The sequence below is a fragment of the Pseudopipra pipra genome, chromosome 2 (genome assembly GCF_036250125.1).
Source record: "Pseudopipra pipra isolate bDixPip1 chromosome 2, bDixPip1.hap1, whole genome shotgun sequence".
Lineage (NCBI taxonomy): Eukaryota > Metazoa > Chordata > Aves > Passeriformes > Pipridae > Pseudopipra > Pseudopipra pipra.
This window is the reverse complement of record NC_087550.1, coordinates 62,000,445-62,026,689: the sequence shown is the minus strand read 5'-3', so window position 1 is coordinate 62,026,689 and position 26,245 is coordinate 62,000,445. Positions and strand designations below refer to the sequence as shown.

Below are 26,245 nucleotides of genomic sequence, written 5' to 3'. Positions count from 1 at the left end.
TCAGCAAGATCAACACTACTTCAAAACTCTGACATGGCCAGTCCATAGGCAGGACAAACATTTGCTTTCCAACTCTGTACCATTCATCCATCCTTACTGCATTACTGAACAAGTACTTGTTCTAGTTTACCTTTCAACAGTGCTGTTGAACTATTTTCTTATGCTCCAGAATATATGCTTTGTTATAATTATCAAACCAGAAATGAACCTTCACCTAATTATCCTGTTCCAACTTGCTTTCTCTTATATTCTCATGGATGAAAATCTGGACATGACCCAGCAAAGTGTGTTTGCAGCCCAGAAAGCCAACTGCATCCTGGGCTACATCAAAAGCAGCTTGGCCAGCTTGTCCCATTACTCCATGCTTGTGAGACCCCACATCTAGCTCTGGGGTCCCAGCACAGGAAAGATATGGACCTGTTGGAGCAGGTCCAGAGGAGGGACACAAACAGCACCTCTCCTCTGAAAACAGGCTGAAAGTTGGGGTTGTTTGGCCTGCAGAAGAGAAGGCTCTGAGGAAACCTTATTGTGGCCTTCCAGCACTTAAAAGGGGCTCATAAAAAGAGGGAGAGTGACTTTTTACATGGACAGGACAAGGGGCAACAGTGTTACACTAAAAGAGATTTAAATTGGATGTTAAGAAGAAGTTATTTATTCAGAGCTTGGTCAGACACTGTCACAGGTTGCCCAGAGAAGTTGTGGATGCCTCATCCCTGACAGTGTTCAAGGCCAGTTTGGATGGGGCTTGGAGCAACTTGGCCTAGTGGGTGGCATCCCTGCCCATGGCAGGAAGGTTGGAACTAGATGATCTTTAAGTAATTTCTCCTTCCTCCTGGCTTTCCCAGGAGAAAGGACCCTGCAATTCCTGAGGCATGTCTTAACAGTAAAGACTGAGGTGAAGAAAGCATTGAGTACCTCAGACTTTTCCACATCCTTTGTCACCAGGTCCTACCACTGCCCATGTTGTGCTTCTATTTAATCCAAATTCATAAATGCTCAACTAGGACTTCATTAATCACTAGGTAGAGCTCCAAAAATTTCTATTATATTCTCACATAAGGGGCAACTCCCCTTTCTCACCATCCCATAGTCCATAAAAAGTATATCCATCCACTACAGCACTCCAGTCACATGAGCTATTCCACCACATCTCTGTGGTCCAAAGGTGATTGTAGCCATTTAATCACACACAGGCTGTAATTCCTTCTCTGTTTCCCACCTTTCGTGCATTAGTGTACAGGCACTTCAGAGAGACACTCGGTCATTTCAGACTTGAGAACTTTCCACACGATGCTGCCTGTAGGCATTTCCCTGTCTGTGTGTGTACACTCTGAGTGGGATCCCTTCAGCCCTGTTTTGTTAGATAGAAGGTGTCTTGCCCATAATACTCTGAACTCTTTTCTTGCTCATCCACCACCACCTCACTTAACTTTAACCATCATCTCCCTCTGCTGTCGTTCTTAATATTGAAGCTCTCCTCACTATGTTGGTCAGCCAGCTGGCAAAGATACTTTTGCCCCATTTATGCAGATCCCATCTTTTTGTAACAGTCCTTGATCCCTAGCTGATGGGGGCTGCTGTCCTCTGCAGCAGGGAGTTTCCAATTTCTATCGTTTGTAGTTTTCTCCTGTCCTGGAGATATTTTGGCTGGAATAGAGTTAATTTTCTTCACAGTAGTTGGTACAGTGCTGTGGTTTGGATTTAATATGAGAATAATGTTGATAACACACTGATGTTTTAGTTGTTGCTGAGCAGTGTTTACACTTAGTCAAGGACTTTTCAGTCTCTCACTCCACCCCAACAGTGAGTGGCTTGGGGGACACAAGAAGCTGGGAGGAGACAGAGCTGGGACAGTTGACCCCAGCTAGTCAAAAGGATATTTCATACCGTGTGGCATCATGCTCACTAAAGAAACTGGGGTAAAGTTGTCCCAGAGCCCCTACTCAGGAAGTTGGGCATTGGTTGGTGGGTGGTGAGTGGTTGCACTGTGCATCACTTGTTTTGTATATTCTATTTGTTTTATAATTATTATTACTATTTTCTCTTCCTTTTCTGTACTATTAAACTGTCTTTTTCTTAACCCAGGAATTTTACATCTTTTCCCCCCCAGTTTCCTGTCCTGTCCTACTGAGGTGGGTAGTGAGTAAGTGAGCAGCTAGTGGGTTAAACCATGACATTTTCTGATGCTTCTAATGGCAAAGTTCAAACAAATAGAGTTGCAGAATAATTCAGCTTGGACCTGGGAGGGATCAAGTCCAATTTCCTGCTCAAAGGAGGGCTAACTTCAAAGCTAGATCAGAAAAAAAATTCCAGTTACATTAAAAATAACACATTGCAGGTTTCAGTTAGGCAGCAGTGATTGTAATTCTTAGTGGATACTGTGTTCATAAATTTTCAAAGGCAGAAAGCACTTTAAAAAGCAGCAGTTCTAATGGTTTCTTTCTTCATATGAATTTATTGTCCTGTGCCAGGAAAAGCATCTGGCCTTGCCTTATCTAAGGGTCTGGAGGCAGCCTGGACTTGAAGAGTGGTAAGAAAGATATTAAGCTGTAAGAGAGCATCCAAAGGTGGGCAACGAAGTTGGTGAAGGGTCTTGAGGGGAAGCCGTATGAGGAGCTGCTGAGGGCACTTGGTCTGTTCAGCCTGGAGAAGAGGAGACAGAGGGGAGACCTCATTGCAGTTACATCTTCCTTGTGAGGGGATGAGGAGGGGCAGGCACTGATCTGTTCTCTGTGGAGACCAGTGAAAAGAGCCTGGAGGGAATGGCCTAAAACTGTGTCAGGGGAGATTTAGTTTGGATATTAGAAAAAGGTTCTTCACCCAGAGGGTGGATGGGCACATGGAACAGGCTCCTGGGGGAAGTGGTCACAGCACCAAGCCTCAAGAAGTGTTTGAATGATACTCTCAGGCATATGGTGTGACTCTTGGGGACAGTCCTGTGCAGGGCTAGGAGTTGGATTTGATGATCCCTGTGGGTCCCTTCCAACTCAGCATATTCTGTGATTCTGTGAAGATCAGGATAAATCAGATAAACAGCCTGAAAGACAGGATAGGTGATTTGTTTCCTTGTAGGCAGAAAGAAAACAATGGAAAAGAACCTGGATGGAGGGTATTAAAAACCCCATCTCAATGTAATGACATAACTTCAGTCATATGTGAGTAGATCTGCCTTCTTCCCTCTCAGCAGAAGTCTTAAGCAACGTCGCTGAGGGGGGGGAAGCAACAGTAAAAATATAACAATTTTTATTCTTTGTGTACATATAAGATGTGCCTTGTAAGACCCTTGATAGTTTTCTTCTATGATAGGCTCCTTCCTCAAAATATGTTTCAAAGGAAATACCCCCTTTAAGGAGAAGTGTGATTCGCCTAGCCCTCAGTTGGCAGATAAAGTGCTACAAGGATTTTTAACTTTATAAAGGTGATATAATTTTATACAGAAGGTGGACAAGTACGATTACATGCACTGTGGGATAGCCAACTGGACTGACTCTGACAAACTCATCTGTATGTGGAGGAAGCTGGGGGTTTTGTTACTGCAATATAGATTACAACAGAGGGAGTCATGAGTACTAGAAGCCAAATTTTCAGGCTTTCAGTTTTGAACTCTATCGATTTTTACTTTTCTTTTTAATGCTCTGAATATTAAACATGTATTTATTTCTTCTTAATATTCAACAAAATACTAGTCATACTTTTGGTAGGATAATACTTCAACCTACAATAAAATGCAGAGTCTCTTCATCCCACTAGAATAGATAAATTTCTATTTCTATATTTTATATATATAATTAACTTTAAAAAGTATATCCTTGTTTTAAAAGATACTTTAAAATCACACTTAGAAAAAGATCCATCAGCATTTTCTATGCATTTAGTGGGGGAGCTCTGTTTCTTAGATGCGTATCCAGCAGCCACTTCCACATTCCTTGCTCATTTAAACTAGTCACCAGCCTTTGGAGATCAGTTTGTGCTTCACAGTTCATCAGTTCACTGCCAGCGCCCAGATAATCTATCACTATGATGGCAGCAGTGGAAAATATGTCTGTGGCAAGATTTTAGGCATGGGTTAAACTTTGGGTGCATTACTGAGCAGTGTTGAATTCAGCTCCTGGTTGGTACATGGCTGAATCAAAACTTCAACATCAAGTGCTTTCCTGAATTGAAGTCATCATCAGTCTCAATGTGAAGCTAACATAGATCCTTCTAGATCCTTTAATATGTATACATATTTTTGGAAAGCTCTGTGTATTCATAGCTAGCACATGTCATTGTATATACATCCTTTTAGGCTATATTCTCAAAATGGAGTTTGGAGATGCCCAAGTCTCTTGAAGAACATACCTGAACCTCAAAACTCCAGCTATGACTGATTCATCAGTGTAGATCTAAGTACCAACTCTTTCCCAGCATTTTAAGTTTACCTAATTATTTTCTAGGAAAAAAGAGGATTTTTTTTTTTATTGCAACAATTAGGATAATTAAATGATACAGTAAGCAATTACTATGGGTTTACTATACTTTCTAAAGAAGAAATGTAGTATTTTTACATGCTTCAAGAATACAATTAAAGCAGGAAATTTTCTCTGCCTTTGATCCCCTAGATTTTATTTATCGCTGAAACTTAATTACTGGAACACAAGAAGGCATCAAAGAATAAAGGATGTTAAAGGAAGAAGCAAACTGTTGGACTGGCATGTGAGTTGTAAATACAGTTGCCTTTCACTTTGCTGACAGGCACTGAAGCTAAATTTTAACAAGAACCTGGTCGTTTTCTGAACAATTTGTATCAATTTACAGCTGCTGCTCTATTTTGGGTAATGGAGCAGTTTTATGTTCAGCTATACAGGTGAATTGTTTTAATGTCTTCTTGGAATGACTATCTTTCACTTTGCTGAACGAAGGGATATAATTATACACTTTATAACTAGTGAAAATTGTGCTAAACATTCGAAAATTTTAAGTAATGTTGTCGAGATTTTGGTCAATTCCAGGTCCATCCCTACACTTAGTACCTACGAGAAACTGTAAGTTTATCAAATGCAAACAAGAAAGCTGACAGGGTGCTGATGGCTATTTTCAATCTGCCCTTTGGTTGAGATTCCAGACTGAGAATTTCCTGGTGAAAACATTTCCCAAGTAGGTTACTTCTCCAGCTATAGCTACACCAACAACAGTCACTGTACTGTAGCACAACGAGCACCTCTCACCACTACTATTATATATTATGACTCCAGTTTAAACTCCTAGGCCGCAGTCAGCTTTCTGAAGACTATTTCTCAGTCCAGTTTTTTCCCCTATGAATTTTAAAACACCACTAAAGCCAAGATTTTCATGGGTTTTGCAATTGTGAATATTGTTCATGCTCTGTAATGGGTCTGTGTGTGGCAACTACTAATCAATGCCTATTGTGTACCAAAATGGTGTCAACTGCATCTGAAATTTACACATCTCAAGGGTTTTATGTTTCTTTGTCTTAAATGTCTAATTATTTTAATGAGGGAACTGTTGAGGGGAGTGCTAACGCAGTAAAGCCATTTTGTATCTCTGTAATTTCTCCAGTCTGCTTTTTGACAATGTCTATTGTTTCAAGTGCCTTGCAAGATAAACAACTTTTCACAGTAAAAATCTGCTAGGTACTGGAGAGGGGTTTTGAGCTGGGAATGCAAGGTCTGTGAAGTACTATGGTTTCAATAAAGGGCCTCCTTGTCTATATCTGCTTTTTATTGATTAATTGTAGTGACACCCTTGTCAGCAGTGCCTGCATGGTTTATGGATTTCTTTTGACCCAGCTAAGCCATGTTTGCTTTTCCTATTTAATTGTAAATATGAGTTTTAATCACTTCTCATGGTTGAAAGGGCTGATATTAATAGTGGAGAATTACAGATATACATTGATTACACCACAATTATTTCTATCTGCCCTATCTCTTTGTTGAAAACAAGCAGGACTTTTTATGTCCACACCTTGTTGCAGGCAGTGTTGCTAAGCTAGTGCTGTTGTGGCTGCTACACATGGGCAGCATCATTCAGCTGTGAGGATCAACAGTACCTGAGTTGCCAGCACATGTGACCATCTCCTTCGTGTACATGCTGAGGTGACATAACTCCTGGGGCTCAGAATGACAAAAAATGGATAGAAACATGTGTTCTGTTTTCAAAGCAGTGAGCTCTGTGCATTGCCCTCTCCCATGTCCCCAAAGACAAAGTGGTTAGATCACAATAACCTTGCATGGTTCGTGAACAGTCCCCCTTCCCAGCACTGGGACAGGCTGATCAAACAGCAGCTGAAGGACTATGCCTCTTCACTCTATCACCAAAACTCCCAAGCACAGAAGTTCCTAGAGACTTTAGACACCTGAAGTGGGACTTGGGCAACATTTTTATGCCTGAGTCCAAACCCATGTGTCCTTAGTGCTCAGATTGCAGAAGCCCCTTGATGATGGTGTCTGTGGGTGCTACTTCCCAGTGACCCCTGAGCCCATGTGATAGAGCCACGCAGACTAACCTCTGTCCTGGAGCTATAAGTACAAAAACCACTCCTCTACAATACAAAAGACCCTGTACAGACTCGCTATAGTTGAATACATAATTAAAACAGTACTTCAGGGCTAGGAACCTTTGATGGCTGTAGCCCTGCATGGGCACTGGCACAGGTTGCCCAGAGAAGCTGTAAATGACCCATCCCTGGAAGTGTTTAAGGTCAGGCTGGATGGAGCTCTGAGAGACCTGATCTAGTGAAAGGTGTCCTGACCTTGGCAGTGGGGTTGGAACTAGGTAACCAACCCAAACCATTCCATGATTCTATGGTTTTTGGAGCAGTGTCGTTGCCAGTTAAAGGATGAGCTAAGCTTGGAGTAGCATAATGTGACTCTTATGAAACAGAAGCAGAAGGACTGCTTCTTGGGATTATCATAGAATCATAGGATTATTTAGGTTGGAAAAGACTTCTAAGATCACCAAGTCCAACCATTAACCCAGCACTGCCAAGCCCAGCACTAAATCATGTCCCTCAGTGCCACATCTATGATCTGTTAATACCTCCAGGGATGGTGACTTAACCTGGGCAGCCTGTCCCAGTGTCTAAAAACCCTCTCCCTAAAGAAATTTTTCCTGATACGCCATGTAAACCTTCTCTGACCATTTCCTCTTGTACTGTCACTTGTTACATGGGAGACTGATCCCCACCAGGCTACAACCTCCTTTCAGGCAGTTGTGGAGAATGACAAGGTCCCCCTTGAGCCTCCTTTTCTCCAGGCTGAACAACCCCAGTTTCCTCAGCTGCTTCTCATAAGACCTGGGCTCCAGACCCTTCACCAGCTCCGTGGCCCTGCTCTGGTCATGCTCCATCATCTCAATGTCCTTCTTGTAGTGAGGGGCCCAAAACTGAACACAGGATTCAAGCTGTGGCCTGATCAGTGCCAAGCACAAGGGGATGATCACTGCCCTGGTCGTGCTGGCCACACCATTGCTGATACAGGCCAGGATGCCATTGGCCTTCTTTAGATTAGTGCATCCTTCTTTTTTTCATGCTAAGAAGAATGAGGGCAGCCTACTCTGAAGCACATAACTTCAGCTGATGATTTTCACCTGGTCACTTAGTGCTGTTTTAGTTATATTAGGTTAGAAATATTTAACCTAAACCTGAAAATATCTTAAAGTGGGAGATTTAAACAGAAAAACATGTAACTTTAGCTATCAGTAGATGCTTTGAATATTTGATTAACTGTCTAGGTTTCTTTGTTACTCTTTAGACATGATCTTTCAGCTCCAGCAGTAATTTTGGAAAGAGATCTGAGGATAAAGCCCCAGGATCTGCCATTGTAACAACATAATTTTTTTCTCTGTTTCAAAAGATGTATTAGTCAGTGAAAGAGAAGACACTGTTGTGATTAAGTTAGTAAGCTATGGCTTAAGACCTTGGAATCTCTGTCTGAGTTCTGCTGGAGGCTTTATTAAAACATCAAGAATACAATTTTTTTTGATCCCTCTCCTCTATTCATATATGAGATGTCTTGTAACTATTGCTCTGTCATCCAAACTTTCCCTAATGCTTGTACCTCAGTGTGTTTCACAGAGGTCTCTCCTCCTGGCAGGGACTTTTAAATATCCCTTGATAGAGCTACAATAAAACAGAAGCAAACCATGAACAGCTTGAGAAGGGAAATTACAAAGCTGAAGTATGTATTCTACTAAGGGCAGTGGACAAAAGCCTACTGTATATCACAGAGCCTCTCTTCTTCTGTTGTCTGACTACCTCTGTCTCAGATTTATGTTATTGTGGGTAATTTCTTACTCCTAAGAACCTGGTTGATAAAAAAAGAAATTATTTTGCATGCTTGCCTGCACATGTCTTTTGGAAGGGAGTTTCAGAATAGCTCCACATTTGAGCGCATACTCCAGAGTAAGAATAAATCTGGCTACGCTAGGGAAAAGCTTAATGTTTTGCCTCAGAATTGGCCTTTCTCTCTGAGCTTCATGAACAAAATCTGTGACTGTGTCTGCTTCAGGTAACTTTTTGCAGTGTTAAGCTAGCCAGCTCACATCCTAGTGATTGCAGCACAGGGCTCATGGGGATTCCGAAAAACCATGTAAGGACATTAGCTGTCACAAGGACCCTGCTCCCAGAGAGTTGCTGGGAGGGTGTTGCTGTTTGAACCCGGGCTGCCTGTTTTCAGCATAAGGTGGTTGCTTTTGTAAGACTATTTCATCCTTTGTTTTATATCAGTAAAATGGTTCACTGATGGCTGCAAGAAGCTTTCATGGTTTTGCTGGTGTCAAGCACTCTGTGTGCAGCTCCCCCTCAGTGCCTAGAAAACACACCACATTTTGCCAAACGTCCAAAGGGCATCAGTAAGTAGCATTTGAACAGCCTTCCCTGCATTTAAAAAAGTATATATCCTCATTGGACTCTCAGCCCTGCAGAGCTGCCTTTGAAAGGCACTACTCTTAGAACAAGATTCTGTCCCACTAATAGAATGATTTGGGTTGGAAGGGTCCTTAAAGCTCAACTAGTTTTAACTCCCCTGCCATGGGCAGGGACACCTTCCACTAGACCATGTTGCTCAAAGCCCCATCCAACCTGGTCCAAGATGCATACAAAGAGTTAATTCTGACTTAAAGCCAGATTATATTCCAAATAGTTGAGAAAGTATTAATGTAAGCAAGCAGGATGGGATAGCATGTTGCAGCAATCCCTGGACAGAGCAGTAAGTGAATAAATCTTGCATGTACCTGCTCTGCTCTGGACCTCTGCTTGTTGGGGTTTTCATACCCATGTAAAGACCTCTTCTGCCTGACTGATTAACCAAATTATCACTTTTCCACCTCAGTTTGCAGGAATAAGCTGTATTTCCCTTTGAAAGATGAATTCGAGACAAATTGATGCTTTAGATCCAGCAGAGAAGATAATCGCATGTGAACTGATTAGCTCTTCAAGTGAATTACACAGTTAGTCCCATTAGGAAACTGTCTTTACTGTTCACTTCTCTTAAACTCCTGCTTACATGACACACTTGCAAAGTTACATGTTTAGATTACTGGATTTATCTTAATTTATGACTGTGCTGCTGTTAATTATGTAAATGGTATTGTAGTCTTACATTTATTAGTTTTCATATACAACAGCTATTTCCTGCATCTGTTCTTGCTTCATGTTTTTCTCCCCAGTTTGTATCTCATTTTTGGAGTATATGCCAGCAAAATGACATGCCACTGAAATCAGAGCCAGGACTCATTAGCTCTAGTAATTACCACCTTCCTCTGTCCTAGAGGCTTAGAGCATCACTGCTTTTCCTACTGTCAGCCAAGACTTTCATTAGCACAGCCATCCACAGTGTTAACAAACTCACTTGAAGCAATGAGCTGGTTCTATGTCCACCTAGAATGTAGGTATGCTCTTCTCCTAGTTAGTGAATCTCCTCCCTCCTCTCTCCCTGAACCACTGATATAACAGCCAATGCAAGATATCAATGTACATTTGAAAATCTCCCTCCTTATGATTATTTGCAACGTCTTTCCACATGCAATCAGAAAAATATTTTCTCTCAAATACCACTCAGATTTCTGCCCTTTGCTTCTCTTTCTCCAGATTTCGCTACTCTTTTCCACATTGGAAACTTCTGTTGCCTCCCTCTTTCTCCCCGCTTTCTAGGTATCCCTCCTTGCACTAAATCATTATTGTGCTTGCCTCATGTGTGCATCCCACCTCTTGAAAGGACCAAAAATAAAATGAACAAGAAGGATACATGACTATTTAAAAATTCCAGATCCAATGTCCCAGAGACTACCTACTTGTGCATTGTGTGGATTAAAATGTGTGCTGGGGAGGCAGATCTGCAGACCGTGTTTCTTGTCATGCTATAGATTTTCTGATAAGCATTTCAGAAATGTGATGTCCTGATATTATCTGTGCTTTGTTTATGCTATGAAACATTTATTTTATTTTGATGGGAGCCTATTTAACACACTGTTGTTGAAAGGGGTTTTTACCACTCAGTTATGAAGAGGAATGGCATTTGGTTTATTTGCTTGTTGAAACACGGCATAGCTAGGATTATCTTTTATGGTTACTTCTTCCTTCTCTTAAAAATCCCGAGTGATAGGAATGTTGTTATTTTTTGACACTGAAGATGTTCCATTCTCTTTGAACTGCTGGGGTTAAATGTCAGATTTTGAGTTTGATTTCCAACTGTTTCGTATCATTGCTTTTCTCCTATCCTTTCCTCCTGATAGACCTTATAGCTACTTGACAACAAATAGCTTTGTCTCATTTCCTGAAGCCTCAGTGAGCCGTGCAAATGACTTTGCAATAATCTGCAAATGCCAAAATGTTTCAAGACCCAATCTGAATTTCTATACTGACAGAAGAGTTGCCCTGTATGGTATGTCATTGCACTGGATCAAGGGTAAGGCTTTCTAGGGCTAGTTAGCACTGCAAAATAGCTTCTAAAGTTTTCTACCAGGAAAGTGACATTTGAAGACTTATGCCATTAACTAGAACATAAAATGGAACTAAATGACCCTTTTTTTAAAGGCAATTAGATGTAGTTACAGCATTTACAAGTATTTCTGTCATACAAGCAAGCGTATTTCCAGAAAAACAAAGCAATTTGTTAAGGATGAAAGCCTCATTCTCAGATATAGGAGTCCAAGAGGGGAAGCTGCTTGTGGAAAAGCATGTGTGTTATTTGTTTGCCTAGTCCTGCTTCACTGTGTTCTTAGAGAGTGGAGGTCAGACCATGAAGGGCAGCAAATTGGCTTGTTTCCACAGATACCAATGGATCTGTGAGCTGGTGTTTTTTTTTTTAATTATTGTTTGTTTGTTTGTTTGTTTTTGGTTTTGGGTTTTGTTTGTTTGTTTTCCTCTCCACACTGGCCTAGGTCTAGGTCTTTACTATAGAAGGATTTTCAGAGGCAGAATTTGATCACTTTTGTCCCCATCCTGATAAGAGGCATTTCAAACCCTAGAGTGGATGCTGCCTCTAAACCGAGCTAAGCCTGGAGGGGAGGTGTGTGTTTGTACAAGCCATCTTCCCATTGTAATCCAATGTCTATCAATTGTACCTACAAGCATTGGCCACCACTGTCACATTCTTTGTGGCAGAACAGGTTTAGTAGTTCAAATAATGTATAAGATGGCACAAGAAATGCAGAATCTGAGTCTGAAGTTTCTTGGGGCTCCCTGAATCTTGAAGGGACAGCTTATTTTCATGTGCTGAAATAGAGGTGGTGGTTTCAGATCTGTGAGCCTCAAAAATATGCTGAAGTAAGTTGGTCTGGAGCTAGCCCACGCTTAAGACTATTGCTGCATATAGTATTACCCTGAGACACATCAGATCTGCCGTGACCCTCATCCAGTAAGGTATATAATCATATACCTAACTTTAGGCCAATTAATAACTTTCTTCAATCAGATTGCTTCTTTGAAGCTAATAGGGCTATTCATGTCTCCAGGTTAGGCATACACATCCAAATCTCTTGCTTAATTGGAGTCTGTGATTCCTTATATTGAATCACAGTGAACAGATTTTATTAACAGTGAATTCAAAATTACATATTTCAAGTTCCTTTCATTATCGCACCACAGAGCATTGGTATCGTTAATTAATCAAATTATCATCTCCAATCAGCTTTCACAGTGCTTGAGAATTTTACAAGTATATCAGTATAACTAAAAAAAGGAAGGGACCAACTCTCTTAGTATAGTTAGACCTTCTGAATTTATACGTTAGATCATAGGGAATTTAATTTAACATTCTCTAAAGACTTTCACAGGTCTTTTTCTGCAAGGTATTTTTTCCCTTATCCATTTATTTTAAAGCTGTGGTTTTGCACTTCTATTCTAGCTAGTTAATTTTTATCCTTAAGGGTACACTGTATTTTTTTAGTTTCTGAATCTTCCCTATACTCTCACTTCCAAAAATAGCAAAAATCTTTTTTGGAGAAATGTGTTACTTATTTTGCATTTGTCAGAATGAGTAGGTAATACGACCCAGTGTTATAAATAATGCCTGCAGGTATATAAGAATCAGACAGGTTTTTAACACAGTATAAGAGGTAGGAGACTATCTAAACTCTTGGTTTGCTTTCTCAGGGCTTGAAAACTTACGTGCCTCTGCATGTACGGGGACAGACACTGTGTTATTCAGTCAGCCCTGTGCAAAGTGAAGTTGTAGCTGTGGGAAGCTGTATGAAGTCTCTCATGGTTCAAGTTTCAGACTATCTGATCAAGCTATGCAGGCTGTCCAGGTGACACAGTACTAGACTCAGAGGCCCTGATTTGTAGATTAGGTATTCTAAAATGTAGGTTATGACTTTTTATGGTGATGGTGGATTTGATAAGGAGAAGGAACCAATAGAGAAAACATAAGATTTTTTCCCCTGTCTTTTTTTGGCTGTCTCAACAGGGCCTTTCTAGCCCTGAGGTGTTGGTTTAGACCATTTAGACCAAGTTCACATTTGGACCAGAAAATGAACATGCAGTGTGCATGTTGGCTTGGGTGAGCCATAACCTTTGCTCTTCACTTCTGCAAGTACACCACTTTTTCTCTGTCTACACTATTTCACTTGGTGTCTGTTTAAATAAGCCTGATGTCTCCTCCCACCTGATAATACCTCAAGCTTCCTTTTATACTTCCCTTCTCTTGGCTTCTCCCAGTATGTGCCCCAGTGGTTTTGACACTCAGCCCTTACTTAGACTGCTACTCCTCTGCAAGACCACTCTAGCATTTCCCAGAAGCTGTTCTTATAAGCCCCTGGCCCATGAGCAGGGCTTTCAAGCTCTCCCTGTGTGCCTTGAAATGTTACCTAATATTTAGTCTTAACCAGCTGGTATGGAGCATGCTGGTAGTCACCATTTTTCTCTTGATGTCTGTGGGTTTCTGACCAAGTGCCTTTCTCTGCATGTCTGTGAAACTCTAGGTAGGTGAAACAAATCCTGCTCCCAGCATTGCTTCTTCCCTCCAAAAATATCCATTGTAGTTTAAAGCCCTTGCGTTACAAATTATTGCATCTCTGCAGTGCATTTGTAGTACAGATGTAGTACACAAAAATCACAGAACAAGAAGACATCCCTATTTTCAGTTTATTGGGAGGTGTGATAGATGCAGCGCGTTACATCAGACTCTTGATTATATATAAGAAAAAAATCCCAGACCATACTGCCTGGCTGAATGATGTCTTCCCAGAACGGAATTAATTTTTGCTATATAGCTGCATTGACTGATGATGGAATGGCCAATATTTGATGGGGTGTTGCTGCCAGCACCATGGCAATAAAACAAAGCAATAAGGGACATGGCCAGCACTCAGACAGCTGAGCAACATTTGTAAAAGAAATTCTACAACTTTGCAGTTGCTGAAAACATGTGCTTTGATGTGCTAAATTAGCATGTAAACTCAAAGCCAAAGGTTTGAAGCACTTAGCATTGCAAAATAGTGTTAAGGTATTTAGTAAATGGAAATGAACTTCAAAAGAAAAACAAGAGCATAAATGGAACTGAAGAGATTTTTTTTGAGTAGAAAATGTATCTAATGATGGCATTTTTCAGTGCCCTGTTCCACACAGGCAAATCCAATGAGGGCGAATGTCCTCCGTTATCCCAGAATCAGATGGTAGATCCTGGAGAAAGGCTCAGTCTCGTCCTGATGTAGCTCACTCAGGCGGTCACAGCACTGTAGCTGGGGGCAGGCTGTCACATCTGCCTGTGTCCCCAGGCAAGAGCTTGGAAGTTTGCATGTGCTGGGCAGGCAGCTGCTGCTAGGCCATTGCCTGTGGGATTAACTGGTTATTTAATTCTAGCCTGCAAGTGACTTCTGTGGGCTGCAAGTTTCCACTACATGAGGCTCTAGAGATCCCAACAGGAGAGGAAAGAAGTGTGTGCATGGACTTGCAAAAGTGAACTGTTAGCTTATTGCTGCATTCCTGACTTGTCTATGGGGTTTTTAACGGCCAGTTATTGTTGAAACAGTTCAACAAACCTATTGCCAATACTTTTGGATAACGTGGTTCTCATGAATCTCAGTTCAGTCAGACATTTTGAGACATGCTGAAATCTTTTAGAAAGGCACTGGTACATCGAAGTCAGCAGTTGTAAACACGTACTTAATGCTCAAATAACCAAATAACCAAATCGTGAAGTGGTGCTGCACATTGTAAAATATCTACATATGAGACGAGTGCCTCAAACAAGTGCCCAGACATGAGTATGTAGTGCTTCCTTAGATGCCCTTGAGAACCCAAGACAAATGGCAAAAAAACCTATAGAAGACTTGCATCTATCAGCAGCCAGAGGCCCAGGGGTGTATACTCGAAATGCATGTGTGATTTCTCACCTCCTTGAACACTCACAGTGGTATAAACTTAAATGAATGGTAAAGTGGGTTGTAAAGTGAGAAGTATACTTATGAGGGTATATTTTCATTGCCAGTTCTTAAGATACTTTTTAGATATATTTGTCAGTGTAGATCTTGGTATGCTACTAAATAGCCATCTTCTAAGCCCCTAAAAACTTCCCCACATTTCATTGTGATGCTACAGTGCCATACAATAAGCTACTAGGGGAATTTGCTACCATTTTCCCTGTTTTATAATGTAAGAAAATGTCTGTACCTGCCTATTCTGCCAAGAAGCCTGTAAAAAGTCTTGAGAAACTCAAGAGGGAAACAGAATTGATAATTGATTTGACAAAGGACAACACTTGCAGAGACAGAGGGAAGAAAGGCTTCTCCATTTCTGAAGTGTCTTGTAATTCTGCTCTGCTTCAGGAGAGAAGTGGTGGAAGGAGATTAACATGTTACTGGTGAATAGAGGCAGTCACACAAGCAAATAAACACTGAAGGCCTTCAATGACTTTGATTTTAATCAGTAGTGACTAAAGTCAAGAGAGAACCAGTGTGACAAAATGAATGGTTGTTCACACTTTCCTACAGTTCAAGGTTTCTAGAATTTACAATGTTTGAAGCATCTCCAAGTCAGTTACATAAAAAATGGATAATGCTTGCAAGACTGTATAAGAAGCTTGTTATCAAAACAAGGGAAGGGGACAAAGACTCATCACTCAATTGCAGTAGTTTGTGTTGTTAACAAAGTCAGCTTTGAAAGGCTTTGCCTTTATGCTGGAAACCTTGTGTGCTTTCTTCAAGAATCATAGAATGGTTTGGATTGGAAAGGATCTTGAGAGATCATCTAGTCCAGGAAGACCAAGATCATCTAGTCTGAGAAGTCATGCTTCCACCTTACTCTTTGCCTTCGTGGAGCCCCTGCTGTTGAGAGCGTGTGTACTATGAACAGCTTGGGCAAGCCACTTGATTGGGGAAGTCTGACCTTCTGCACCCAGTGCTGGTGATTAGCTGATATCTGGCAGTCAGCAATATAATTGCATTGGAGTAGAAATGAAAAAAAACCAGTGCTTGGTAAAGGTTGTTTAAGCAGTCATTAGAATCTCGAATAAATATTCTGAAATATTTTCTTGCTAAAATATTATTTGCAGTAATTGCATATTTTATCTTTAACAGTTCAGTATATTCATTACCTCTCTGATTTTTTATTCAGACTTAAACTGTAACAGCTTATTTAAAACTGCATTTATTATTTTTCTTATGCAGGTTGCATAAATGAGTGTCAATAGCAGCAGTATGGAAATTAACCAACTTATAATTACAATAGCATTAAATATATTTTGCTAGTGTCTGAATGGAAAACATTTCAGATGAAAAATTAATTCCACCCACTTGAAACAGGAAATAAAAGTTGTGCTTTAGTCTTTGCCCTTTAAAAATAGCTGTTAGTCAGACTTTCATTTTCATTTTTATATATTTCAGATTTTCTGTTAAAAAGAAAGTCAGTGTTCTTTCTTTCAAATAGAATTATTTAAAGAAACAAGAATAAGGTCTGTTTTGGAAATATTTAATAGTATACCTAAGTAAAATTTAGCTTAAACTGCAAAGCACTGGTAAATAAGTTGGTGAATAAATCTGAAAAAATTTCTCAAACAAATATAGGGCAAATGAAGTACCTATAGGTACTTTGTGTTGCTGTTCAAGCCTCGTGAGTTATGCATGTCTTCCTACTGCATGTGAAAGACAGACAAGTGCAGATGCAAGTCATTTGAGTGTCTAAGGGTCCAGCTCTGCGTGCAATGTAAGGGAACAAGAATATGTGTGTGTTCATATATTCATATACATCTTGTTCAGCTCCCAGTCAGACCAGTTGCTGCTGGAAAACCCCATATTAAGAATATGGACCTGAAAAGACATAGCTGAACCCCTAAAAATAGTGGGGGAAATGCCTTGATAAAAACATTCTTAATGCCAGATCCATCCTGGCTTAATTTACAAGGCATCCATAGACTGTGTGTAGCAGAACCAATGGGAGAGAAATATTTTGGATATAACAAGTTATATGTACCATAGTTGCTTAAGCATATTATGAACAGAAGAAAAAAAAATCTTGAAAGTAAAAGTCATGCAAGAATGCAAGTAAAAATTCTGGAAAGATGGAGAAGGGCCCAAGAATAAGGTAAAGGGTCACATGAGGTAGTGTCTTGTTTCTTACAGTTTGCAGTTGGCATCTTGAAGGATGATTGTGGATGACCAAGCTCCACAAGGGTGAAAAGCATCTGAGAGACTAGTCAAGGCCATTTTGACATATGTGAGAGAGAATTAGTCCATGTCTTTGACTTCATGCTGGTCCTAGCAGCAAAAGCAAAAAGAGAGATGTGCTAGCAAGAATCTAAAGAAACTTGGCCATGAGGTGGGCTGGGGAATAGGCTCTCCATTGTTTGTTTTGTAAACTACTTAAGAAGCTGAAATGATCAAATAAATACATTGTTGTTAAATGAAATGTAGAAAACCATTTTCTATTTATGCACTTACACCTGCGTAATTTTTTTGCAGAGCTCTTCTCTTCATTGATGGCTGAAAATCCTGTCCTCTTTGGAGAAAGCAAAAGATGTTTGAAGATGGAATCTAGTTCAAAGGTCAAGGATGTAGTGGGTTTGTGTAGTTAAATAACACTTCTTTTTCCCAGGAGGAACAGGATATTCCATACCATGTTATGTCAGTCCAGCTATAAGAGGGAAGGGAGAATTAGCTCGGCCCTTCTTCTTCCAGGATGGCCCTATAGGCAGCTATGTCTGTCCGAGATGCCGTTCCATGGGGAAGGTAGGATTTTTTACTGTTAGTTTCATTTGCCTGTGTGTTTGTAGTGTTATTAGTCTCTTCTTTTTTTCTCGGTGTAAATATAAACTTTTTTTTTGGTAAGCTCCCAAGTTTTCACGTTTTTTTTTTCTTTTGTCTCCCCTTTGTGGGGGGGTGGGGCAGAAAATCTGTGCAGCCTCGGTGGACACCTGGTGTTCAGCCAAAGTAAACAGCTACAAAAGGATAATTAGGATAATATTAATAATCATGTAAAATTAAAATAATTAAATAATTTTAATGTAAGAATTAAAATATCTTTAGCAATTAATTTTCCTAGGTGTGTGAAGATAGAATCTGACTCAACACAAATGAAGAAAAACTGATTTTGTTTCCTGAAATTCCCAACTGAAAACAAAGATCCTTCAAGGGCCAAGTCCCAAAGCCAGTTTTTGTTGTCACTGACAAAAGTGACACAACAGGTGTGTCAGAAATGAGAAGCTACTATTCAGCTGAGGACATTGAACTTAGGAGTTAATTAATGACTTTTTAATGTATTTCTACTGAAATATTGTTTGAAGCAGTCCCACTGAAGAGTAGGAGAGAATCAGATTGTCCTTTTTACAGGAGTTTTCAAAATGCTAAAATTTGTTTTTAACTAAAACTGTCAGTTTTTGACACTTCCCACAGAAATAGTTAAGAAATATTTGGAAATCTGCCTGTTTCAGTTTAGTGGTAACATTAAAATGTTTTGAATAACTCTTGCTTTTAATACCTTGATATTGCAAACCCAAATAAAATTTCAAGATGAAAATTCAGACCTGATGGTTTGAAAAGGATTGAAAGAACTAGATTGGCAGAATGTCCTGAGGGGACTGAGTTAGCAGCCTTCTGAAGGGGGCCTGCAGGGAAGCCAGAGGGGCACTCTGCATCAGGAACTTGTGACAGGACAAGAAGCAATGGGTGCAAACTGAAAGAGGGGAAATTCAGATTAGGTATTAAGAAGAAATTTTTTACTGTGAGGGTGGTGTGATACTGCAACAGGTTGCCCAGGGAGGTTATGGATGTCCCAGCCCTGACAGCATTCAAGGCCAGATTGGATAAGGCCTTGAGCAACCTGGTCTAGTGGGAGGTGTCCCTGCCCATGGCACAGGAAGTTGGAACTAGATAATCCTTAAGGTCCATTTAACCTCTCAACATTCTGTGATTCTATGATTTCTTTCTTTTTCTCTTTCTTTACCAAATGAAATTTCCCTGCAAGTGATATGTGCCTACAGAAAGGTTTTATTTTGTCAAAGGAGTTTTATCACTGCAAAAAATATTCTGTAGAAAAATGTTTGACTGATACTAGTCTCCGAGACTTGTTGATCAGCGGAACTTTAGGTGCTTAAATCTTACATAACCACTGCATAATGTATGATTTAAAGAAGACAAGACTTTACAATTTTTTAAGACTGACAGGATGAACTGCAAGGTAATAGGCTTGGCCTGAAAATGCTAATTCTATCAATATACCTTATGCCAGTAATGTTTTTCCTTTGCTATTTTAGATGTGTATTCTAGCTGACCAGAAGGAATGGCTTTATTGCTATAATTTCTGTTAGCCTATGATAAAGGTTATTTTTTTTAAAAAAATGAGCCTATGCATCTTCATTTGCGCTCACATGAATTTACATGGAAAGCTGCATTTTGGACATTTTTTTCTTCTTTAACTGTGCTTTGACAGCTAACACAGGTTCAGCAGCAGCAGGCTGTATCCAGATTACTGTTGAAAGCATCATACCCTTTGTATGGGTGTGGAAATCAGGCAAATGTACTGGAAAACAATAGGTATTGAAGGAAAGTAGTACTTACACAAATGTCCACTTGAGATGAAGTTCTCAAATATGTCCATTTCCTTGCCCAAATGTTGATTGCTATTCATAGTTGTTGGCCTTGGGTAAAGAACACAGAAGGGAGAACAGAAAGGCTGTTGCACAAAACCTGTTCCAGCTGATGAGGTTTGTGAAAGGCATCAAGAAAAGGCTGTATGAATGCAGAAGGAAAAAGACAAGCACAGAAGGTGACACAGAGCAGGCTAATGCCCTCAGTTCCTTTTTTTTTTTGCTCCAGTTTCATCCAAAAGGTTAACTGTGATTGAATACTTAATACAATGAGTTATAACATAAGGATATAAGCTTTAGGCTTAATCAGAAAAAAGAAAAGGTCACGATAAAGAATATTTATATTCAAGTAAATTGGAGGCATTTTGGCTAGTTGGTCCTAAAGGAAACTTCCTATGGATACTTGAGGAGGAATTGCAACAGTCTTTGATCCACTTGCAAGCACATCCCAGACATCCTGGCAAAAGTAGGTCCAGAGGGCAGGAGAAGACATTGCACAGGTCACCTAGAAGGAGAAAAAGGAGGATCTAGTGAATCATTAAATCATTTAAGTTGCGAAAGACCTCTAAGATCTTAGAGGTCTTTTCCTCCATTAACCTGGCGCTGCCAAGCCCACCACTAAGCCATGTCCCTAAGCACCATATCTAAATAAAACAGTTTAAGGGCCCATACATAAAATAATTTGGTGATATGTGTCAGATGATATGAATCAGTTAAGAACAAGTCCTGTTAAACCATCTATTTGGCTGACTAAGGGGAATTAAAAGGTGTGATATATTTTGGCCTGAGTACAGCTTTTGGCACCGTCTTGCATGAGCAAGTTAGAGAACTATGATCCAGTTGAAATAATGATGAGTTGGGTGAATAATTGCATAAAAAATTGCTCTAGAAACTGTTGAGAATTATTCCATCTTAAATTAGCATTTTAAGCCGAGTCTTGCAGAGGTCTATCTGTTTTACTCAGTATAGACATTAATGAGTCGGAGACTGGAATTTGACAAATGCTTATAATCTTTTTAAATTAAACAAAATTGTTAAGAATTGAAAGTACTTTGTTGGGCCAGATTTTAGTTTAAAATAATCTAGATCTTTTGGAGAAGTGATCCAAAATCAACAAGATGGAGTCCAACCAAGGCAAGAACAACGAACTGTGGTTAAGAAAGGAAAAAGTAAAAGGCATTTATCAAACGAGAAATATCTTCCAGTGCAGCTGTACTGTGAAAAAGCATTTGAGAGTTGGAGTGGAGTACAAGCTGGGTCCTTTCAGGGAATATATTATCAAAAGTGTAATGTGCAAAGCACATGAAAATAAATGTACGTCTCTTCACTGTGCTGGTGAGACCTCAGATGGAATACTGGTATTCATCTGTGAAGTAGAATGAGAATATATAGGAGACATACAGAAAATAAGAACAAGAATGATAAGAACTTTGGATTGTATAAGAAAAGCCTGTAGTAAATGCCCTTTTTCTAGAAAAGAAGAGCAGTGAGCAGAAATTACAATCTTTTCCAGTGTTTAAAATGATTGATATTAGAGTGGTGATCATTCTTCTCTTTAACTGGGTGGTAGGATAGGATTTAACCAGCTGACCTAGCAAAAAAGAAATTCCAGTGTGAACTGAAAGAGATCACTTTGGGAATTTATTGGCTCATTGTCTTCAGACAGTATTACAGATGGTTCAGACCAGTGCCTATTAGAGAGGTTTTCCTGGTGACTACTTATATCTATGCAGGATCAGAGGAAGGTGTCGAGTAAATCAACTAACAGAGCATTGCATAACCCTGTTTTTTAATTATTTTATTGATTAGCATTACCTCGTGGGGATACTTTCTTGAGAAGATTTTCAAAGATATGTTAACTGCCTTCTTGTCACACCTGGACTGAAGGACTGAGCAGCAGAAGGTGCCTGCAGGTGAAGACCTTGGTGCACAATGCTGCAGTACACCTGCTGTATGGATGCACAAAGTCATCAGTGTGCACTGCCTGTCTCAAAACTGGCACAGTCTCTAAGAGAGCAATTGTTTTGACTATACAAAATCCCTATTTTAACTGGCACAGTTTTCTTGCTTGGTTTCTAAATTAAGTTACTACAATTGGGCTGTATTAAAGGAAGCAACTTTTTATCACAGAAAGTAACCCTTGTGCATATCCTCAGCTAAAGACAATCAGAAATTAAAAAAAAGGGCCATCAGCAAACTGGTATTGTCTGTTGCTAGCTGGAGAAATCTATTCTTTATCTGATACACTCTTACATCCTGTGCTGAACTGCATCACCTTCTACCTTTTGAAAATTTAGAATAAATTTCAATTCCTTTGGCGATATGTAGGGATACCCCAGATACATAATGTGCAGGATAGAAAGTAATAATTCAGAGGTAATAGTGACAGACAGCTGGTTTTCAAGTTCTCAAAGCTTGAGGCTAGTGTTTGATGACAACAGCTTACCTGAAACTGCAGTTCTTCCTTGTATGAAGCCTCATGCAGTGGTCTTCTCTGTTGCCTAGGACTAGGACTAACTCTTACCCTAAATGATGCCAGAACTTGAGATCCAGCCAAAGTTCAGTACCCTGGGCTATAACTCTTACACGTTGGCTCAGAGATGTCTTGTGAACATTGTTGTCAAGCAGCAGAGGAAATCAGTTTTGAGGCTGATGAATTGCAAGCTCATATATCTGAGTTGTCTTAGTAACACAGTCTGCAAGGTAAAAGTAAAAGGAAGCGAGCTCCTTTTCTTTGAGGTTGACTGTGAATAGCCATAAAATCTCTTAGCATGTGACCTGGATTTATGAGCAGAAAATATGAACTTGTCCTGCTTAAACTTATACTGTATTTCATTTTAGGGTAGGAGGAGATTTAGATTAATAAGATAAATTAGTGGGTATTCCCTTTGATCCTTGTCATCACAGGGTGCTTTCTGTATTAAGGTTGCAATCCAATGATCTGTTGGTGAAAATTTTTTGTCCTTTTCTCCTATATAGGAGTAGGTTGAGAGGCTGAATGTTGGCTTGGTACATTTTAATCAATGGGTCATTCCTAAAGGAAAACTTTGTGTAAATTTTATGCGTGAAGATGTCTTAAAATAAAGTAACCTGCACTTTTTCACACTGGCCATAGGTCTCTCTCCAGACCAATAAACTAAGAGATCAGTTTAATGTTCAGTAGTTAAAGTAGAAATACTCCCTTTGACAATAGTGGGACTTTGACAGGGTATTTTTTAAGTATAGAAAATTATCACTTGGTTATATACACTCTTCTGTATTGTTAATCAATTTGATGGACAAGCTGCTGTGTGAATACATATTACAGAAATATTGAATACAGTGAGTTCAGAGAGTACAGCAAAACAAAGTAAGACCTGCAGGTGTGCTGAAAAAAAGATTGCTTCTTCCTTTAATGTGGATTTTTAAGGGTTTCCATTGAACAACATAAGTTATATACTATTTCCTACTTCTGGAATAGATAGAGAATTCATTTGTAACTGAACTCCAGTAAATGCCTGGTTGAGACAGTGTCAAAATCACCAGTGAAAATGTTTTTCTGAGGAAACTTAACTTAAAATCATCTGTACTGTCTGTACTCCTGATACTTTGATTTCGGACAAACCTTTTTAGTGCAGAATTGCCTAGGACACAGAAGTTTACTATAATGCAGCTTCTGTTGAATGGAAAATCCTGTGCCCTTATAGCAAACCACTTAATCTTTGCAGCAGTCTCTGTGAGATAGTCGTGAAGTTCTTGCTTGCACTTCCACTAAGGTCAAAGACATTTTTTTAAAGCAGAAGATCCCACGCAGGAAAACTCTTCAGCATGTGCAGAAACATATCTCTAATTAGAAAGTACTAATGTGAATTTTTAGTGAAGTAGACGTATTGGCAATATCTACCCTTGATGTTAGGGAAGTGATATAAGGATGTGTTCGATATGTATGCTTTGACGGGGAACTTAGGGAATTACTTTAGGATTCGGTTTCATGTGAAGCCTGTCATTTTGGGAGAGCTGGGAAGACCCTCTTCTCTTTTTAAACGCATTTGTAAACACAAAAGCCTAGATCCATCCTGCTGAACCTAATGTACCTTAATGAGGGCAGATCCTCATAAATCCTCTGTATTTTCAATGCAGCAAAATTAAGTACATGTCATCTCTTACAGCCCACTGTGTTGCCATGTCCTGGGTCTGAGATGTTAAGAAGTAACAGCAAAAAGGTCCTGGGAGGAAGGTTACAATCATGTAACGTGCTTAATCACAGAGTCTGGCAGTTAATGAAAAGGCTGGAAACCAGAGGTTCATTACAGCTTTTGAAAATCTCAAGCTCTCAAACTAAACTCACAACTTCATAGGAAATGGCTCATCAATCTGACTTCTTCAAGGCTCATACTACCAGCTGATAGTTTTTCAGTGCCAGTGACCTAATTCCGAGCTTTTAGCAACAGGCTGAAAGACAGCACTAAACATGATGAGCCTGCAATGCTTCTAGGCTACATTATGTTTGCATGGTCCCTTGCCTGCACATGTTGCTTAGCCAACATGCCCACAAGCCATGCTGCTATATTAGTGTGCTACTAAGCCCAGCCTGAAAGGCACAGTCTCTTAGTAGGTCCTGCTGGTCTCTCTGTGCCTGTGCTAAAAGTAGCTGTGCAGCTTCTAGACAGCTTGGAGTGTAAGCACTTGTGCTGGTTTTGGCTGGGGTGGAGTTAATTTTCTTTGCAGTGGCTAGTATGGAGGTGTGTTTTGGATTTGTCCTGAACACAGTATTGCTAATACAAAGGTGTTTCTGCTACTGCTGAGCAGGGCTTGCACAGAGCCAAGGCCTATTCTGCTCTTAGTACTGCCACGCTGGCAAGGAAGTTGGGGGTGCGTGGGAGCTTGGGAGGAGACACAGCCAGGACAGGTGATTCAAACTGACTAAAGGGATGTTCCATATGACATCGTGCTTAGTATATAAAGCTGGGGGAAAGAAGGAAGAAGGGGAGGATGTTTGGAATGGCGGCGTTTTGTCTCCCCAAGTAACCGTTTTGTGTGATGGGGCCCTGCTCTCCTGTCTGGCTTTTACCCTTCTGATTCTCTCCCCTGTCCCACTGGTGGGGGCGTGAGTGGCTGCATGGGGCTTGGTTGATGGCTAGGGTTAAACCACGACAGCAGCATTCATCTGAGTGTGGGAAAAGGCCATAGTACTGGATCCTACTGTTCTGTACTAGGGGTGGACAGGTCATATTCTGTACTTTCACAGTATGATGTAGAGTATGAGTCCCTTTTAACACTTCTCCTGCTGTAAATCCACACTGTGGATTTCACTCTGTGAAATAGTATCAGGACTGTCACCAAGTCCTAGAGACCTTATAAGGATCTCTCAGGTAGGATCAGTGTTTTTTCAGGATAAATTATTTCTGAAATTCTGAAATGTTTTGTATCATGCTAGAAACAGAACTCTGACATTTTTCACAGTACAAGAATATTGTGAATAAAGTATCTGCAAAATGGTTAAGAAAATAAAGAAGTTATCAACAGCAGACAGAGGAAAGAAGGAACAACTCCATGCGAATTGACAGGAGTTTCTCACTCCTGCTAACCCCTAGTCCACAGGAAAATTACTGGGCAGGTGACAAATGAATTTGTCCTGACAGGCTGCAAAGTTGATGGGTGGTATTTGAACCCTGCTGGAGTGAGTTGCTGAGTAGAAGGAGTGAAATTGTAGTCATTAGCAGGAATTTACCAGACTTAGAGGAAACAAACAGGTGCTAGTAAACACTGCAAAGTTTCATTTTGTTTTGCATACTGATACTTTGAAATGTCTACTTCTGACTCACAAAGTAGAATAATTTTGCTTGCTAAATTTTCTCAGTTTTGGTGTTTAAGCTGTTTTATTAACAGGGCAACAGATACTGATACTGTCTTCTGAGTTATTATGATTTGGGCATTAGGGAAATGGAGAAAGCATTCTGTAAATTATTTTTTGTATTTTCCCCCATCTCAGTTGAAATATTAGTCATTTCCAATAACCTATTGCAGACACTTACTCAGCATCTGTTTCTTTGAATGGTTGTAAATGCCTACATTTCTGTTTGCAGTGTTTCAACTTTCTCTCTCTACCTCATCTTTGAAAAGTCTTCTAAGGCAACTTTAAAATATATCCTTCAAAATATATTTGGAATGCCTTTTGCTTTCAATTTTACCTTCCTTCTCTTTTCTATACTTTAAAAAAAATAATTCCCCTACTCTTCCAGCTTGCTGATTGATTTGTTTTTCTTCAGAAACTTTCTGAAGGTTGTATAATGAAGCTAAAATGAATTCAACTTCCATCATTCTTGCTTCCCTTTGGAATCTTACAACTATTGTATTCACTTCTAAAGCATCTGAATCTAAGATGGAAGAAGGTTTCCAAACAGTAATTCATCTAAATGTGTCCTAGTCCATAATTTCTGTGTTTGTGCTTGTCTTTGCCTCATACAGTTTACACAAGGGACAAGTGGGTAATGTATCTGCAAGTAGAAGACAGATATTTTCTTCACAGAAAAGTACATTGTTCTTGGTACCTTCTGTACTTTATGTAATAGCTAAATTGTGTCTAATTTAAATTATGTAGTAGCCAGTGAAGTCTAGGAGTAAACCCCCTGCACCTGGTAAAATAAAAATGCAACTTATTTCTTACTACTGTTGAGGCAATAAAAGTAATAATGATGGATTATTTTGCAGTGTTTTGCAGATATAGAGCATGCATAAAGTATTATAAC

The 26,245-nt window shown here is 39.8% G+C and overlaps 1 protein-coding gene and 1 long non-coding RNA gene across 3 annotated transcripts in view; one reads left to right on the top strand and one right to left on the bottom strand.

The window, feature by feature from the left end:
* Positions 1–26,245, bottom strand: part of RB1 (RB transcriptional corepressor 1) — a 544,421-nt gene that overhangs the window by 208,566 nt on the left and 309,610 nt on the right. The gene's annotated exons all lie outside the window — the stretch shown is intronic.
* On the top strand, positions 1,978–5,641 carry LOC135406912 (uncharacterized). Of its 2 annotated transcripts, none has more exons than XR_010426572.1 (3): positions 1,978–2,132; positions 2,472–2,530; positions 4,602–5,641. It is a non-coding gene; the product is annotated as an uncharacterized LOC135406912 (long non-coding RNA). The 2 variants fall into 2 exon arrangements; XR_010426577.1 differs by having other exon boundaries at positions 2,472–2,567.